This window comes from Papaver somniferum, chromosome 1 (assembly GCF_003573695.1).
Source record: "Papaver somniferum cultivar HN1 chromosome 1, ASM357369v1, whole genome shotgun sequence".
Taxonomy (NCBI): domain Eukaryota; kingdom Viridiplantae; phylum Streptophyta; class Magnoliopsida; order Ranunculales; family Papaveraceae; genus Papaver; species Papaver somniferum.
The window spans coordinates 73,958,503-73,978,715 of record NC_039358.1 but is presented as its reverse complement, the minus strand read 5'-3'; positions in this window follow the sequence as shown (position 1 = coordinate 73,978,715).

Sequence of the window (20,213 nt, the reverse complement as noted above, 5' to 3'; positions counted from 1 at the left end):
ACTTCCTTTAAACGAATGTAAAACATTGTTTCCTATGACGAAATCTTCACCCATACTCATACACATAATCACAATAGCATTCATACGATTATGTCGATGTCTTATATACGAAGTTCAAAAGATAGACGTTATACTTCGTATTGTAATTCCTTAATACTATGTCTAACTAGAGTATAATCATTCACAGCTTCGCAGTTATGTTTTCAATATGCACGCTTGAAAGATACGTTAGGAATAAAACCGTTCAAGTCAAATATTACTAACCTCAAGTGGAAGGATGATGTCGTCGTTGTAGCTCTTTGCTTCTTCACATTCTTCAAGTCTTCATGTAATACTTGTAAGTCACATATCCTAGTAACTTTCTAGCTAACCTATACGAAGTTGACTTTAGTAAATAATCAAGCGACTCTCTTAATGAGTTTTGATTCACTAAAATATGACAACCAAACTTGACATACCAACGCTTGGTGGGTTCAATCGAGCTATGCTCTAACAGAATGAACTTTTGACAAACAAAAGTTACGCATATTATGTCATTATGCAAATATTGATGGAAGATAGAATGAAATTTTGTTCAAAAAATAAATAAATTAAGTCTATTGTATGTCATTGTGCAAATAGTGATGAAAAACAGAATGAATCTTTGATTATTCCGCAGTATCGGTATTTCCCTGATCCACATCTTTGTGTAAATACTGTGCGGCTCCGTAAGTTTTCTCATGTGAGTGAGCAATTCCGATTAAATTAATCATGGGTTCTCTTGTGGTTAATTTAATTGAGTATTTTGGATACAAAATTCATGTTTCATGAGATTTGTTAATGTCCAAAGAAATCCTTAATTTCTTGTAAAAGTAAGGTCGTTCTTGTTGTTCCTTTTGGAATGACATTTTATAGGGGAGAGTTCTTAATTGAACTCGTGCTTAATTGGCAAATCTTTATGGGGAGTGCGGCTGTGGAATATTATAAGGGGTTATCTTGTATCTTTATAAACTCCTTGATGAATGCATTTAGTTTCGGCTATATGATTGCATCTAAACAACTTGATATGTGCTTCACTTTTGGTCATGAAGTGTCTCTATGGAAATTTCATTAGGATCCCACTAATTTTCGTACCTTTGCCAATTTTGTTGACAAAAAGGGGGAGAATTAATGTGTAGTTCACACTACAAATACATATGGTTTACGGATCATTATGTAAGGGGGAGTGGTTTTCATGTGAGATGAAGTATTGACTAAGGGAGAGTGATACATATCACCATAGTATTTTTGTCAAAATTGTGATACAATTGAACTTTGATGTTGTGTAATAAAACTATGACTATGTATAACAATGATTGAGAGCTACTATTTTCTCATTGTTATAGCTACGGATCTTCAACTACAATGATGCGGAGTTGACCATATTTGAAATCATTAGAGTACTTGGAAGTGACGAAGATTTCGAGTAATTTTGAAGAACTAAGGAGATCTAGCATTTGGATGAGAAGCTACAAAGTTTATTTATTTTGTATTCCATATGTATTGATAGCTTTGTCAGTAAAATTGATAAAGGGGGAGATTGTTAGAGCACTGCTCGGTCGAACTCGCAAGCGTTGCTATCTCAAGCTTGTTTGTCAAGTTTAGTTGTCAAAACTATAAGTCTTGATTTCTAGTCTACTTATAGCTAAGTTTCGGATTAGGATAGTAAGTGTAGTTGAGCTTTAGACTCCACGACGTTCATCGAATGAAGACGAAGAACTACTCAAGGGAACTTGTGGAACTTCATCATCAAAAGGTATGTGGAGACTTGAACTTATCTATCACACAAAAATCTATCTATTATATCTCTTATTTTGAGACAAAAGTCGTATTGCTATATAGACTTCAATTATACACATTTGCTATTTCGAGCTGAGTTTAACTCACTTTTCTATTTCTCGAAATATGTGTTGGTAAGCTTTCGATTTAACCAAGTTCATTTTTACTCTTGACGAAAGTCATGATTAATTATTTCAATAACTTGAAAATCGCTTTGATGCTAATAGTTCGTGGATAAAAACTATTTCGGTCCTCTAAAAAAGTTTCAACGCTTAAAATGAGAGTTTAGGACAAGTAACCATGTTTGGATATAAGCATAGTGTGTGTTCACATTTGTGTATAAATCCAAAATCGGGAACCTAAGTATGCGTACCCGTACGCGTACTGGTTGGTTGTTGGAAGTCCGGAATCTAAGTATGCGTACCCGTACGTGTACTGGCGAAAGTTTGGGTTCCGTGAATTTCTGCTGGAGTTTGGAATGTGAATTGGTATGCGTATCCATAAGCGTACTGGCGTAACCAAACTCGGTCCGGCTACTTAGGTATGTGTACCCGTTTTCATACTTAAGTAGGTTACTTTCTAAAATCGGGTTTTCGAGTGAATCAAAATCTATTTTGCTTCAATTGTGTCTTGTATACTTCTATGAGATCGAAGCAATTGAACAACTCTCTAACTAGTTTCATTTGAGTTATTTGAACTAGTTATGGTGAAGATGAATAAGATTGATATGAAAGTGCTCATATGGGTAACCATTGGTTAACTGTTATTGAACCGACTAAGTGTACACGTTTAGGCACGGTTACTCAAACCTAAATGAAGTTACATTTCATCTGTGCATAACAAGATAAGTTCGATCTAACGGTTGAAAGATATTAGCTTGAATCTAATCAGGTTTTCATCTAACGGTGAATATTGAATGCTTTGTAACCAAGATAACTTAGATTGCAAACCCTGATTTGAAGACCATATAAAGGAGAACTCTAGCAACTGGGAAACCTAATCCCTACACCTCCTGTGTGATACTAGTTGCATAATCTAGAGTCGATTATCCTTCAACCTTAGGTTTTTCACGAAACCGTGTAGGTTAACGACTTAAAGACTTCATTTGGATTGTGAAGCCAGACCCGACTATTTTCTCTGTAGTTGCGTGATCTGATCTTGATGTTTTCTATCGTGATTGAGTACAATCGTAAGATTGGCTTGAGATTTATATCTCCGATAGGCAAGATTGAAAAGTAGTCACAAACACCTTCGTCTCATCGTTTGTGATTCCACCATATCTTGTTTCGTTAAACGATTAAGATTATTGTGAGGTGATTGATATTTCTAGGATGTTGTTTGGGATTATAAGTCTGGTATATCAACTGGTTCCTGTTCACCTTGATTTATCAAATGACGGAACAAAACTCGTAGGTTTATCTGTGGGAGACAGATTTATTTATTCAATATAATTTTCCGTGTGATACAGATTTGTTTATCAAGTCTTCGACTTTGGGTCGTAGCAACTCTTAGTTATGGGTGAGATCAGCTAAGGGAATCAAGTGCACAGAATCCGACGTGGTTCTTGAGGTATAAGGAACGCGACTGTACCTTGATCAGTGTGAGATTGATTATGGCTCAATTACATTCCAGACCTAAGTTAACTTGTAGTAGGCTAGTGTCTGTAGAGGCTTAATACAGTGTGGTGTTCAAATCAGGACTAGGTCCCGGGGTTTTTCTGCATTTGCGGTTTCCTCGTTAACAAAACTTCTGGTGTCTGTGTTATTTGTTTTCCGCATTATATTTTGTTATATAATTGAAATATCACAGGTTGTGCGTTGAATCGATCAATTGGTAAATCCAACCTTTGGTTGTTGATTGGAATTGGTCGATCCTTGAACATTGGTATTTGGTACCGTTCAAGTTATTTCTCTTGTATTCAATCAGGCTCGCAAATTCCTATTTTTTTGATTGCGGATTGAATCGTGAAATTGAGATATAAACTCTTTGATATACTTTTTCTTAAGATTGAGTCTGACTGTCTAGTTGATTCTCTTGAAAGTATATTGGAGTTAATCCATACATATTGCTAAGAGAAATATTGGGTGAGGTTGTTAGACCCCCGTTTTTTCAGTGTAAACAAGTGATTTTGTGATCACTAGAAACGACATACGTGCTTAAATGTTATATCCAACGAAAGATTAAAGCATAGACTAAGGGGAGAAACATATCATCATGCTATGTAGTATTTCATACTACAACAAAGGAATAACAAATATGTTCGGATTGAATATATACTAAGCTTTCCTTTAGGGGGAGTAAACCTTATTTTATTCAAATGTCAACATCAATATTTATTTATTTTGAATATGTGAAGGATATTATGCTGTTGAAACTTGGAATCAAGCGTATGAAGAATGAGTTATTTTTTTAATTCGTTCATGTCCATATGTATTAGAGTTTTTTCACTAAAATTGACAAAGGGGGAGATTATTAGAGCATTGCTCGGTTGAACCCACCAAGCGTTGGTTGTCATATTTTAGTATCAAAACTCAACTAGAGTCGCTTTCGTTTAGGTTGGCCTAGAAAGTCTAAGAATGTTGAGACATACAAATATTACTCTGAAGATCCGCAGAACGTGAAGACGTAACAACTACAACGAAGACATCATCCTTCCACTTGAGGTTAGTAATACTGAATTGACTTGCTTCCATTCCTACCATTTCTTTCAAGTCGTTTAAGATTGAAAACATAACATGTGAGGTTATATATGATACTCTAGTATTATACTTAATCATATTAGTATGACCAAAGTGTCAAGGAAGTATATGAATTACGAAGTATAACGTTTATCATTTGAACTTCGTAAGCGAGATCGGCATAATCTATGTAACTTGTTACTTGATTGTGTATTGGATATAAGTATGATTTCATCCTAGGAAATTATGTTCTATTACATTATTTTAAGGAAGTAGATATACAAACTTGTTACGTAATCGAAAGGAAATCAATAGGTATTTTGGTCCAGTTTCCTATGAAGATCTATTTGATGACTAATTTAAACCTAAGGAAGGAAATCAGGTAGATCCGATCTTAACTTATGTTGAGACTTGAGAGTCAAGGTAGAACCGATCCCTACATATCTTGGGATACTTGGTAGAACCGATCCTATATTTTGTTGGGAATCATGGTAAAACCGATCTCTGCCTATATTGGGAGTCTTGGTGGAACCGATCCTAGCTATTAATAATCACGGTAAAACTGATCTCTACCTATACTTGAGACGTGGTGAAACCGATCCCTACCTATGTTGGGAATCATGTTAGAACCGGTCCCAAGAGCAAAATCGATTTACAATATTATTTTAGGGTTTTGTGTGAAGTTTGGATAGGGTTTGCTAGATAGGAAATTTCTAGATTTCGACATAATTTGAACATGTACATAATTGTTACCTTTGATTGTTCAAAGATATTCCTTGATACTCAAGGTGATCCAGAACCGAAATATTAGAGAATCTCATAATCAAGATTTTCGAGTTATATGTTTTTGAATTACCAGCAATCAAAACATATCCCTAGAAAAATATATTAGTTAAGTGCTAAACTAATATAATATATCTTCTAACGAGAAGTTTAGGAATTACATGTTGGATATTAGTTGGAAATATGAAAACCGAAATTATGTACTTTATGACATATCTTGATAATCTTTCGGTTTTGGAAATTTTGTTGTCCAAACCTTGGTATATAAATAGTAAAGTTTGTTCTTCTTGCAAACTATTCTTAGCAGGCAAACTTCATTTTTTGGTTGTTTCTGGTGGAGCCGACTACTAGTATTACTTGTACTAATACTTTACTGAAGAGAAAAGTACCCTAATTAGGCGAAATATCTTATGCCCGTTCGTTTAAATAATTCTGTAGGATCAAGAATCTCTATAAACTACCTTTAGTGGGAAACTAGATAATTGCATTGTTAATTTAGTTTTCGATTATTGATATGATTGACTAACGGTTGTTGAATCTTTGATTGCACCTGGTTTGATTATTCTTGAGAGTCTTCTCTTCTGACATAAGGTCACTCAAACTAGGTCAAAGTATCGACGGGATATTCAGAACTGTTTTTAGATCTGAAGACAACTTGTGATCATCTATTGTTAATAGACTCTGTTTTATGCGTGATTGAGCATAAGTGGAATCAAGTTTTGTGTGTAGGTTCAATTGAAGACAATTGAAGATTTAAAGACAAGAAGATTTTTTCTGATTGGCTTCGCAGCTTGTGATATTAGTGCACACAACTTGATCGGCTAGGATCCGACTAAGATCTTATTTATCTTTGGTAGATTTGATCAAGTAGTCGTATAAATCAACAACTATCATTTGATTGTATTTTATAATATCCGAATCTGATAGTTTTTGAATCTAGTTCTGATTATTTCAGATCTTGATTGATCTTACCGACAAAGGAGTTTACTTGTTAAATGGAAGAGCCTTTGTCAAAACTCAATATATCTTTATTCTTAAAGATTGATAGAGAGGTTATCAAACAGCTTTGTTCCTTTACTGTTTGGAATACGATCAAAAGGAGTTGAATGCTTAAGACTACAGATTAAGTAAAACAACTAAAGATAGCGATTTCTATCTTGGGATTCACGTGCGTTGGCCAGATGGTTGTAGGCGCATGGATACTAAGGGAACTAAGTAACTTGGGGTAGATTACTTGGTCTCAATAATACGAAGTTGTCTTTGTTCTTTGTATACCGACTTAATTATGTGAGTATTCAAAACTGGACTAGGTCCCAGGGTTTTTCTGCATTTGCGATTTCCTCGTTAACAAAATCTTGATGTGTCATTTACTTTTATGTTCTTCAATTATAATTGTTTTAATATAATTAAAAGTAAATAAACTTGTACATTAATCCAAGACACCTGATAATAATCCTATAATATATCAGTTTTACACCGTAACTATTATCAAGTGTATACGTTGTTGTCGTATATTATCGACTTTGTCCATAGACGATCACTCAAGATATCAGACTTATAGGTTGATACGAAAAGATTGTGGTGTACTTGTGTACCCTCGTCATTTCAAACCTGATGAATGCAACCATAAGATAAATATTGATGCTGCTTGGTTATCTAAGTCAGTACCTGATAGCTTTTCTCTAATCTTGAGAGATAATGTAGGTACGTTTGAAGCAGGAAGAGTAGGACCAACATCAACACCAAATGTAGAGAAAGATGAAGCTCTAAGAGTTCTCAAGACTTCACAGTGGACTAAAGAAAGCAACGTCAACAAAGGAGATTGTAAATTTTTGTTTGATTTCCTTAATGACTCAATTCTCAAATCACATGAAGAGCAAGACCATTCTTGAAGAGGCAAAGAAGATTCTAGAATCTTATCAAAATTTTCACGGTTTCCATTTACGAGAATTGGGTCAATTGTCCAAATATTTTTGAAACATGGTTCTAATGGACGAGTAAAAATTAGTATGGGTGAAATGGACACAAAAAAATAGCAAGAATGAAACTGGATTCATCCTGGCTTAAACTTAAAAAATAGCGAGGATGAAACTGGATACATCCTGATGTAAATTAACAGGGGTGTATTGCATTAGGATTTACATGGATATTTAACAATCCTAAAATCTCCTGGGTATTCAATTAGGATATGTAAGGAATCATTAAATATTCATGGTATTCAATTAGGATTGTTTTAGATTCCACAAGTATCCTAGGCATTCAATTTATTTAAGATTTCTTAGGATAGTTAAGGTACAAGATATATATGGATTCTTATGGATATTTGTTGGCAAAATATGTATGTTATTATCTCATATTAATCTTAACACAAACCACAAGAGTTTCATGGATTCTTGTGGACAGTTTTTTTTTTTTTTTAATATCATAACATGCTATGTTTTTCCACCACCACCACTACAAACCACCACCACCAACAACAAACACCAGCACAACCACCACCATCGACCACTGTTGCCACACACCAACCACCACCGACCACCAGCAACCATCACCGCCACCACCACACCACACACATCAACCACCATCGCCCACCACCACCTCAACTTTTGGATTTTTCTTCATCATGATCTTGGTTTCTTCAAATATATTACTAATTTGTAATATACTTCAATTTTTTAAAATCAAAATACTCCCAAGGAAATCCATTATAATCCAGAATCATATATCTATAAGAATCTTAAAGATTCTTTAAGAAACATCATAAATCCACTAGATTCGGGTAAAATTAATATCTAATTTTATCTAGATAAATCATGATCCCTCCCCCTTACATTTCTTCCTTTTTATCAGTAGATAAATCTAATATCAGAACTCATCTGGTATTAGATGGCTCTATTAATCTTGTTTCGGCCGTGACTAACACCCAAGGTTAGCTTTCAATTTAGAAAAGAAAAAAAAACGGAAAATGGGTCATTTGTCCAAATATTTTTAAATCACGGTTCAAATGAACGAGTAAAAAATAGTTTGGGTGAAATGGCCAAAAAAAAATAGTAAGGATGAAACTGGTTTCATCCTTACTTAAATTTAAAAAATAGCAAGGATGAAACTGGATACATCCTGTGTAAATTAAAAATAAGAAAAAATATTTGAAAATGGGCAAGATGAAACTGGTTACATCCTGCTTATTTTTACATTTTTGTCCATTTAAACAGTATCAAAACCTAACTGTCCATTTCACCCAGAAATTATTGATTTTGATCTTTTTAACCAATTTTGTGAAAAAAAACTACTAGACCAATGGACACCCGCGAATTCAATTTTTAGGAGTAAAAACAGACGAATCTCATAAAACTAAATGCTGTCGAATTATCCATGTTAATGCAATGTACAATATAGTCTCGAAAAGTAGGGCATCATCACATCGTGCAGAAAGCTAAAGATTTTTTTTGGTTCTAAATCAGGTTCTAAATTACTACAATTAAGAAGTGGACAAAGTTGAGAGAATTTAGCATTTTAGGTTCCCAAGTCTTTTCATTCACGCTTCTAAGAAACATAGTTATCTTCCCGTTCACTCCTTTATGATTTCCTGCTTTGTGGAATTAATAATAATCAGTCATGGTTTAGATATTCTTTAATACTGTACAGTACTAAATTCCTCTCCTTTACATTAGGATCGAACACCTCTCCTTTAAAAAAAAAAATAAGATAGATTATTATGCTAATAGACCAAATTTTTGTCTATATAAATAACAGAGTCAAGTGTTCTGTGTATGTATATGAAAGCAGACTATCTTTTTGAGACGAAGAGAGTAAATCTAGAAACAAAATTACACTCTTTTAAAGTCCTACTCAAAAATTTACGTAATCTTTCGATTGGTGTGCGAGGATGATGAACGAGAGTATAGCAAGATTTTCTAACTACCGAGTGTTGTTTTATTGTTATCCAATTTATCTCCATTTCCGGGTGCTATACAAGGCCTCTAAGCAACTTCCGGCCTGGGGCAAACTTTTTGAGGATCTCTCAGTGTCAATGTTAATCACCACCCCAAACCACTGCCGTGAGTTAATTTTGTGACACCTATCATAGAAGAATAGAATATGTTCTAAATTAGTTGCACGAATTAGTGGATTTTAATGTGGGGAATGAGAATAACTGAATATAATAAGAAGAACATAAAAAGGAAAAGGTTTTCAACTTTGTTCGACTTGTAAAACCATCTTTGCTCTTGATTTTTATATGGTTGAATATTAAGAGACCAAAATTCCATTCACTTTACTTAAGAAAGTTGCTTTTTCGTTATTAACTTAATTATTGAGAGTATCATTACTAATTAACAAATCATTGATACTCCCTAGTTATGTCAACTCTATCCCTGGCCGTACAAAGTTTGGATGCATGTTCACGAGTAATGAGCCGGGCATCAAATATTTTACTGATCAATATAAAATGTTCACAAGTAATAAGTACGAAGAATGGTCCAAACCGACCGATCCAAACGACCAGCTCTGTGACAACTCAGATGGTAAAAAAGAAATTAAACATTTTGTTTTCAATTGAAAAGGCTTCGGGCAAACGATGGACACAAAAATACAAGAGGAAGACTTTTTTCTCCATCGAGTTCACAGTCAGAGAAAAGTGTTTTCATGATGAGGAAGAAGACGAAGATGAAGAGGAGAAAAGACGAAACAAGCTTTTGTCAAAAAGCTAGGGACTGTCCTCAAAGGCTCAAACAAACCCTACAGAGTTATCCATTAACTCACTGAACCTTACAGCAACGAGAGAGACAGAGAGAGAGAGATTAAAAAACAACTGCACGTTGCATCCCCATCGATATGAGGAGGCAACAGATGAAAGCCTTCAGCCACCATTACATTTTTTGAATCCTGAAAATGTAGAAAAGATATTCAGCAGTTATGATGCAATGCAAACACGAGATATCTGGTCAATGACTTCAATTTTATTGGGTCCAAGCTAGATTACAAAACTCATCAGCGACATAGTACAGATTACGGACCCCCCACCAGCTACTACTACTGCAAGGCACAAGCATGTAAATTTCAAGATGAAACGACAAGGTAAAGAAGATGAAGTTATGTATTATCAAAAACTTAAGTACAAGGGAGGATATCCCTATATCTAAATAGGCCTAATAGGCCTTTTCAAATATGGTGAAATTTTTTTGCTAAATTAATATGTTTTCTAACATATAAGATTCTAATTTAACTACCGTATATGTAATAATATACATGCAAATCCCTTAATACTCCCTCTCAAGTTGGAGCATGGAGATCACGAATGCCGCAACTTGCGAAGAAGAAGCTCAAACTGAGGACGTCCAAGCGCTTTGGTGAAGATATCTGCAAGTTGAGCCGTTGTGCGAACATGAGAAGTGATAATAGCACCAGACTGAACTTGATCTCGTACATAGTGACAATCAATCTCAATGTGTTTGATGCGCTCATGAAAAACATGATTAGCAACAATATGAAGTGCGGATTGACTGTCACCGCATAGGCTGAGAGTGAGACACACCAAGAGATTTCAATAACGCCTTCAGCCAAGTGAGCTCACTACAAGTATGAGCCATAGAACGGTACTCAGCTTCAGCCGATGAACGCGATACAGTGTGTTGCTTATTTTTCTTCCAAGATATAGGTGAGCCTCCCAAAAATATGATATGACCGGTAAGAGAACGACGACTGAGGGGGCAGGAGGCCCAATCAGAGTCACAATAAGCAATAAGTTGAAGAGCATTGTCCTTACGTAAAACAATCCCTTGACCCGGATGACTCTTAAGATAACGAAGAACTCGAAGAACAACTTCCCAATGTGCAACTCGAGGAGATTGCATGAATTGAGCCAATATGTGCACCGAATAACACAATTCAGGAAGCGTAATGGTCAAATAAATCAAACGTCCAATAAGTCGACGATACTGAGATGGATCTGAATACAAAGGTCCATCATCTAGAGCCAAACGATGATGTTGATCAATAGGTGAAGAAGCTGGTTTGGCTCCCAGAAGTCCAGTTTCAGAAAGTATATCCAAGGTATATTTTCGTTGAGATAAAAATAAACCATCACTACCTCGAGATATTTCAATACCAAGAAAATACTTGAGAGGACCTAAATCTTTCATATGAAAGCACCGACTTAAGTATGCCTTAAAAGTAGCAATAGCAGCGGAATTATTCCCAGCAATAATCAAATCATCAACATAAACAAGTACATTAATGGAATTTTCACCTCGTCATAGAGTAAATAGAGAGTAATCAACGTAAGACTGTATAAATCCAAAAGTCTTAAGAGCACTTGCAAGCTTAGCAAACCAATTACGTGGAGCTTGACGAAGACCATACAAAGATTTATGAAGACGACATACTTTTCCCGAAGAAGTAGTCGAATAACCTGGAGGAAGTTGCATATAAACTTCCTCATCAAGATCCCCATGTAGAAAGGCATTGTGAACATCCATTTGATGTAACTCCCAATCTTGAGCCACTGCGACTGCCAAAAAAGTTCTAACCGAAACCATTTTGGCTACGGGAGCAAAGGTTTCATGGTAGTCAACCCCTTCAACATGTCTATTACGAAGAACAACCAATCGAGCTTTATACCTTTCGACACTGCCATCAAAATTATATTTAATTTTGTAAACCCATTTACAACCAATAGCCTTTTTCCCTAGTGGTAAATCAATAATGGATAACGTGCCATTCTTATAAAGAGCATCAATTTCTTTAGACATAGCTACACGTCAACATGGAAGACGCACGACTTCAGCATAGCTAGTAGGTTCTTTAAGAGTGGTAATGGCCGCAAAAAACCGAGTATGATTAGCAGAAAAATTTGCACAAGACACATAATTAGTTATGGGATAAGGCGTACCTGAGGACGTCGATGAGTGAGGAGTGGAGAAGCCGGGGTCTATTTCTTTGACAGTATTACATACATAATCTCTTAACCGAGTATTAGGAACCCGAGACCGATCACTTCGTCGAACTGTCTTATCACCGAGAGACTCATGTCTGTCAACAGTAGGAAGAGAACCTTCAGACAACATGTTGTCAGGAACCGATTCACTGTCAGATAATTTTGAACCTTCACCTGACACGTTCTGTGTATCACCTTCTGTAGAGATAGAACTTCCTGAAGTCTGAATCCTAGCACTATCACATAATCCTCCAGTTGACACGTTCTTTGAAGATGCTGACACATCAGACGTGTCTGTTCGGTTTAGTGTTGTTGTTGTGTTCGGTTCTGCTGATACATTTTCACTACTACCTTGATTCACTGTGGCTGGTATTTGAGGACTGCCAGACACCAAAGAAACAGATTGTTCTTCACAAATTACTGACCAGTCATCCACCCGAACTTCATTATTAGTATCCGAAGAAACAACCATGTAAGGAAATTTGTTTTCAAAGAAAACTAAATCACGAGATACAAAAAATTGTCTCGTTTCCAAATCAAACAACCGCCAACCCTTTTTTCCATAAGGGTAACCAACAAAAATACATCTCCGACTTCTTGGATTAAACTTATTACAATCACGAGGCACAATACTTGCATAGCACAAACATCCAAATACCCGAATAAGATTATAAATAGGAGGCTTCTTATGTAATAATTCATATGGAGTTCTCCCATTGAGCAAGGGGGTAGGCGTGCGATTAATAATATAAACAACACTTAAGATACATTCACCCCAAAACCAAAGAGGTAAGTTGGCTTGAAATCTTAAAGCACGCGCCACATTCAGTATATGCCGGTGTTTGCGTTCAACTCGCCCATTTTGTTGTGGCGTATCCACACATGAAGTTTGAAATTTTATACCCTGCTTAGAAAAGAAAGGAATTAATGGAAGAAATTCCGTACCATTATCACTGCGTACCTTCTTAACCCGTCTATCAAATTGTGTCTTATCCACAGCCCAAAAATTTTGAACATTTTGCACCACCTCAGTTTTATGTGCCATCAAATAAACCCAAACACAACGAGAATAATCATCGACAATGGTAAGAAAATAATGTACACCACAAGAAGATGCAGTACGATAAGGACCCCACACATCACAATGAACTAAATCGAAAAAGTCATCAGCTTTATTCTCACTAACAGGAAAAGTAGTCCGGGTTTGTTTAACTTTAAAGCAAATATCACACGGTTCATTAAGAAATTTCTGACAATCAACTTTATTCGTACCCGGAAGTAAAGAAACAACCTTGTTAGACGCATGACCCAAAGGTCTATGCCACAAACAATAATCTTCACCAGTAGTAACTCGATTTGCCATAATTTGCGCTCCACTGTGGAAGATATAGACCCCGTCTCGTTCCTCACCTACACCAATCACAGTCCTCGTAGTGCGGTCCTGTATCACACATAATTTATCAGTCAAAGTGACAATACATCTCAAATATTTAATTAAGCATGCTAAAGAAATCAAATTGCATTGGAGATCAGGAACGAATAAAACACGGAATAATTTTATATTGTTTCCAAACACCACAGTGCCTTCACATGGAGCATGAGAGTATGTGCCGTCTGGAAGCTTTACGGAAGAAAAGCATATTTCATGAGTCTTAAATAAAAACTCTTTACATCCAGTCATATGTCGTGAAGCCCATGTATCAAGTATCCATTTACTAGAAAGTTTATCCTTCGACTCATTATTCGAAGTTTTAAGCATCTGCACAATAGTTTCCTATTGGATATCAGTAAGAATATTAGCAAGACCCACTCGATCTTGTAATGATAGAGATCCTCCACCGAAATTAGTGGTTGTGATCGCTAAATTAGCTACAACAGTCATGGTGTTAATCTTCGACAAAATTTCTGATTTTAAATTTGAAAGGATTCAATTTTTCTTGACTCAGATGCCATGAAACGACAAGGCAAAGAAGATGAAGTTTTGTATAATCAAAAACTTGAGTACAAGGGAGGATATCCCTATGTCTAAATAGGCCTAATACGCCTTTACAAATATGGTGAATTCTTTTTGCTAAATTAATATGTTTCCTAACATACAAGATTCTAATATACATGCAAATCCCTTAATACAGGAGTAGCCCCACAACGTAATCATAGTCTGTCTTCATATGTCAATCAGACAAAACTTCCTAGTCAGACTCATTAAGCCGTCAAAAACTCATAAATTGTGGGTAGACTCTCAGACTACCTACTTAGTTGCTGGTCCTTGTTTCAGAAGACCTGTCAGTCGGATCCAATTATTATATGGATTTCAATCAATGCAAATAATCAATTTGTGAGGAAAGTTGGTTCAAATCTTTATGCCCCTCACCTACGTATACCCTACAGAAACCCTAACTCCAACATGCATTCATAGCTCAGCTTAATATACGGATACATGTCATAACGCTCAAGTTAACTAAATGAACTTGTGCAACTGCGCACTATACAAAAATAAATAAAGCAGAAAAAAACGTTTAAATTTCAATGAAATTTATTTTGATACTTGTAGAACCTGGTAATCCGCACTGCACATAAACCAGACGATATTAGGATAAAATTGCACACACTTATTATTGGTGTTAAATCTGAATTATTTTATTACGCGCCTCTAAGCATTTGGTTTTAACTTTTAAGGGCTCGTTAGACCGAGTCATCGAATAGTAATCAAGAAATCCCTTTACTTTACTAATTTTGTTAATGACGAGAATGCCATTGAATAATTAGTGACAAAAATTAGACTAGCTAAACTAAGTGGCCTTCGTGATTAGACTAGATAAGTAATTTGATTTATAATTAGTATTTGAAACAGAAAATGGGTCATTTGTCCAAAAAATTTTAAAACATGGTTCAAATGAACGAGTAAAAATTATTATGGGTGAAATGGACAAAAAAGAAATAGAAAGGATGAAATTGGATTCATCGCGGCTTAAACTTAAAAAATAACAAGGATGAAACTGGATGCATCCTGATATAAATTAAAAATAAGAAAAAATATTTGAAAATAGGTAGGATGCAACTGGTTACATCCTGGCTATTTTTATATTTTTGTCCATTTGAACAGTACCTTTTTAATTTTTGTCCATTTAAACAGTATCAAAATGTACAAATCTTTTTCACCCAGGAATTTTTGATTTTGGTCTTTTTAACCAATTTTGTGTATTATTTGAAAATCGAAAATTAAAATATTTTGATTTTCTTTTTTGAAAATTGAACTTATAGTTAGGTTTCCCAACCATAAATACATCGTACGATCGAGAGTTTTCATATTTTTACAGCCGTGGGCAAAATTAGATGAACTTACGGCCGGATTTTTTTTTGAAAAATGACTACTTACGATAGGAAAAGGTTTGATTTATCCTTTTTAGAAAATTTAACATACATTTCGGTTTTTGGTCAGGATGGTCTTTGCTAATGCTACGTTATAACATACTCCCTCCGTCCTTAATTAGATGACCTATTTGGTTTTAAGTTTTGTCCCATAAATATATTTTTATTAATATAAGAAATATGTATAATTTGATAGTTATGTTTATATTCGTTACATAGGTGTTTTAAAATGCTTTTCAACGGTATAAAGTTTACGAAAAACCGTGATATAGTTTAAGAGATAAATCATTTCTAAGTTTTACTAACATTCTTGTCTTAAAAATTGTGCAAAATACAACTAGATCATCTAATTAGGGACGGAGGGAGTATGTTCTAGTGGTTAAAAAAATAATAATTTCACGCACTGTATCTGAGAACGAGCATGGTGTTAGGCCAGTACGAAAGTCAGTAAAACCAACTGAGGGAGCTCCGCACACACCGTACAAGTTCTCAAACCTAGCTTACGCTGATCCAATTCTCAAACCTAGTCTCGCAAAAGACAACTGTCAAACTTAGCCGTAAGTAAGGCCAATTCTCAAAACTAGTCTGCTTGTTATTCCTGAAATTAGGGATTGTTAGTTGGAACGCCAAATTTAGCATTCAACTATAGCTTGTTGTACCCAAATCCAAAATTAAAATTAGCTTTTGCATGCAATAATTCTATACCAACGCCCAAAAATCCTGGTGAAAAAACCGTGGAGAGATCCAAAAGTCAGACTGGAAACGATTCTATCATTAGGATAAGAATAGCCCAGAGTGGATCACACCTTTTCTTTCACAAAATTTCGTCTAGCATATGGCGCGATGCCAGTAAGAATTGGTTTTGCTGATGTATTTATGATTACTAGCAATGGGTACCAATTTACTTAGGGCAATTCCTATGGCAATTGGGAAAAAAGAAATTTGTTGAGCCAGGTGGATGAGAAAATTGGTTTTTGCACTATGGAAAATGCAGTGGGTGGATGGACATTAAACACGCGGTCAAAACAGATCCGCCGGCGGTAGATCTCAAACCGTTGGCGGGTTTACCTAGTCCGCAAACGGCTAGTTTTCTACCCCAATATATACTACTCAAGTTTGGTCTCCCAAATTCATAACAATCTTTCATCCAATCAATCTTTTCTCAATTTCAATCGCTTCCAATTTTCAATCATGAATCATGATTTTGGTTTATCCGACGAAGATATGGAGATGGATGAATCCTTGTATGATGAAGAGGAAGAAATGTATATAGATTTTTTGCGTCAAATGGATGAAGACACAATTCAAGATAAAAAGGAGGCGAAACTTTATGTTGCAATTATAATCAGGGATGATACCAAAGCCGTTAGAACCACATGAAGTTATGACTAGAAGATGGACGTGACGAGATCGACACTTTTACCACAACAAGATGATGCATGATTATTTAATCATGGATGTGTTTTTTTCCTTATGGGCCGCAACTTGACGCAAAGGATTATTGCCGAGCTTTCTTAGGTATAACCTTTATTTAATTATCAGTATGATGCACAACATGTATGGGGATTTTGTTCCGAACAAAAGGTCACTCCCCCCCCCCCCCGGTAACCTATGTTATGACGTACCGGCGGATCCAACAGATGACTACATCCGCATTGGCAAAACAACAACTTTTAGGTATCTCAAATTGTTTTGCGAAACAAAAGTCAAGCATTTTGGTCCAACTTTTTTAGAAAACCTACTCAGGAAGATGTTCAAAGAATCACTGTTGAAAACACCACGAGGGTTTTTTGACTGCATGCACTGGACGTGGTATGCGTGTCCAGTTGAATGTGCAGGTCAATATAGGGTTCATTATCCAAAACCAACTGTAATTTTTGAAGCTTCGGCTACTTATGATTGTTGGTTTTGGAATGTTTTTTTTTTTACTCCCGGGTTCAAATAATGATCTTAACGTTTTGAATAAATTACCATTGTTTGAAGATCTTAAACATGGGGTTGTCTACACTGTAATTTCACCATCAACTGTCATGACTACATTCAGGGGTGTTATCTAGCAGACATGATATATCCAGAATGGTTCAAGATTATAGTCATACATGCTTAGACCGACGAATACGAAGGATATATGAAGTACTTTAACTGTCAACAAATGAAGTGCATGAAGGATGTTGAACACGTTTTTGGCATACTAAACATGAAGTTCGCCATCATAGCTGGGCCGACACACTTTTTTGATCTTCAAGAAATGAACAAATTTATGCTGACTTGCATCATTCTGTATAACACGGGCATTGAGTAAACTAGACGTGACCCAACCTGGACTAATTTTCCAGATGAAGATTTGAGGCCGAGGCTTGTAGTACAACATGGCCGTCATACAAGAGAATATAGACTTTCCATTGACAGAATCCAAAATCGAGGAATTTATGGACAACTAAGAGAAGATCTAACTAAACACCTTTGGGATTTAAAAGGAGCAAGAGATGATGCGTGGGGGTGAGGCCGAGGCAGATAGATGTTTTTTTTTTTCAATTTAATGTTGTTTATTTTAATTATATGTAATGTTGTTTGTTATCCAATTTATTTTAATACAGTGAGAGTAAACTTAAAATAAAAATTAAGGAAATTACATTAAAAGTAATTTTAACTTAACCATTACATTCTCCTTAAACTTAAATACTAAATTAAAATTAGCCATCAAGGATGTATTCATTTTTGTCTTTTTCCAAGGCATCATCGGCATTGGCCTCGTCTTTCTCATTTTCATACTGGCCAGATTGTTCCTCTTTATCCATTTCCTCGATCCATACAGGAAGTTGTCGCGGATTCATTGTTGAAGTGTTCAAGGAGAGTAGCTTGTTCATCTTAAAATCCTTGTAGTGTTGTTCTCGTGAAAGATGACTTTTTCGAAGTTACCTTATCGCAATGCCACGGTCGTTGCTTCTATCTTGTTTTAACTTCTTCTCGAATTCTTTGTACTCAGAATAGTTGAACTTGTTTGAACCTCCTTCTGCTGCTGCTCTTTGGGTTGCGTCTCTCGTTGCTTTTCCAGCTTTCTGACCCCCACCTCTTCTTCTCCTGACGTTGGTATTAACGTCCAGATTTGTGTTGCATTGTTCCTGACTGCTTGGAGACCCAGCATATGGAGATCCATTTCCTTCCAGTAAGGAAGCAGGCCCACCATTCTGAATATCCTGCGAGATTGGACCATGTGGTGATCTCGTAGGCACTTGATTACCTTCCAACAAGTAGGGATTAAACTTGTTAAGCACCTTCAGAATGGTGAAACAAGATCCATGTTGGAAACCAGTTTTGTGGGATCTTTGCCACTTTTCTCGACATTTTCGTTTCACATCCGCTTCGCCTTCACCACTTCTTTTGGAGCGCCATATTTGCATGATCAAACCTACTTATTCAGTAGCGTCTTTGCTATTTGCATGAAAATGATGAGACAACCCCTCAACATCATGACTATTGATGTTACAGGTTTCTTCACAAAAATTTTGATAAATCTTTCCATAAAAAGTATTCTTTTCTCGCTGAAAACCATTGATTTTATCTACTGTAAATAATACATAATTCCTACAAATTGATTCGTCTTCATCCATCGTATATTTGACACCACGAATTCTAGTGTTCTTTGTTGTGATTGTTGCATTTGTTGTTGTGATCGTTGCGTTTGTTGTTGCGATTGGGAAGCCATATTTGTTAGAAAAGGGATTTTTAGAGTTTTTTTTTCCTGATAAATTGAGATGATATGAGTAGTTGTGCTTAAAATGAAGGAAAAGTTTGTATTAAGATGGTATGAAATTGTGAGATTTTGAGTATGTAGAAGGTGTGAGTTATACGTTTGAAATGAGCTGAATTTACAATAAAAAGAGTAAGAGCCGTTGGATGATGAAATTGAGATATGCCCGTTAGCAGTCGAATTTTACCTGCTGGCGATTTTGGGTTACCGCTGGCGGATTAACACAATCCGCGCGATTTTCTTTTACCCGCCAGCGGGTTTGTTTCTTCCGCGCGATTCCAGTAGCCTTGGATTTATTTGCCTACTACGACTCCATTCTTTGAATCCCAAAATCGCTTTTTCCAAACTTTTCATTTCAACTAAAGTTTCAATTTTTATAATGGTGCGTTTGTTTGCAGAATTCACAATTTCCAGGAATTTATAATCCCACAGGATTACAAATTCTGGGATTCATGTAAATCTCTTGTATGTCTGGTAACTCAGTTCAGATTCCTAGGATTTATAAAATTTTCTTGTGTTAAAGTCTATGTGTTGTTTGGCATTGCCTAAGAATCTTAAAATTGTATATATAATTAAAAAAAATAGGTCCATAAATCTTCTGATAAGTTTCCCGACAAATCTTAAGGGGGAGGGGTCGGACTCTATACGGAGGATTTGCTGGAAAAATGTCGGAAACGTAATTCCAGGAATTCATACAACCAAATATGTTGAGGGAAACGTAATTCCATCGAATTCCCTATAACCATAAGTCCCACCTTTAAAATTTTACATCGACAGAATTTGTCAAGTCACCGTTAGGAGCTACAGCAGCAAAACAGTACGGCCACACCACTGGCCCCTGTCACATTGAGTTGCATCAGAGCGCGAGGGTAGAGAGTCTAGACTCTAGAGACTAGAGAGA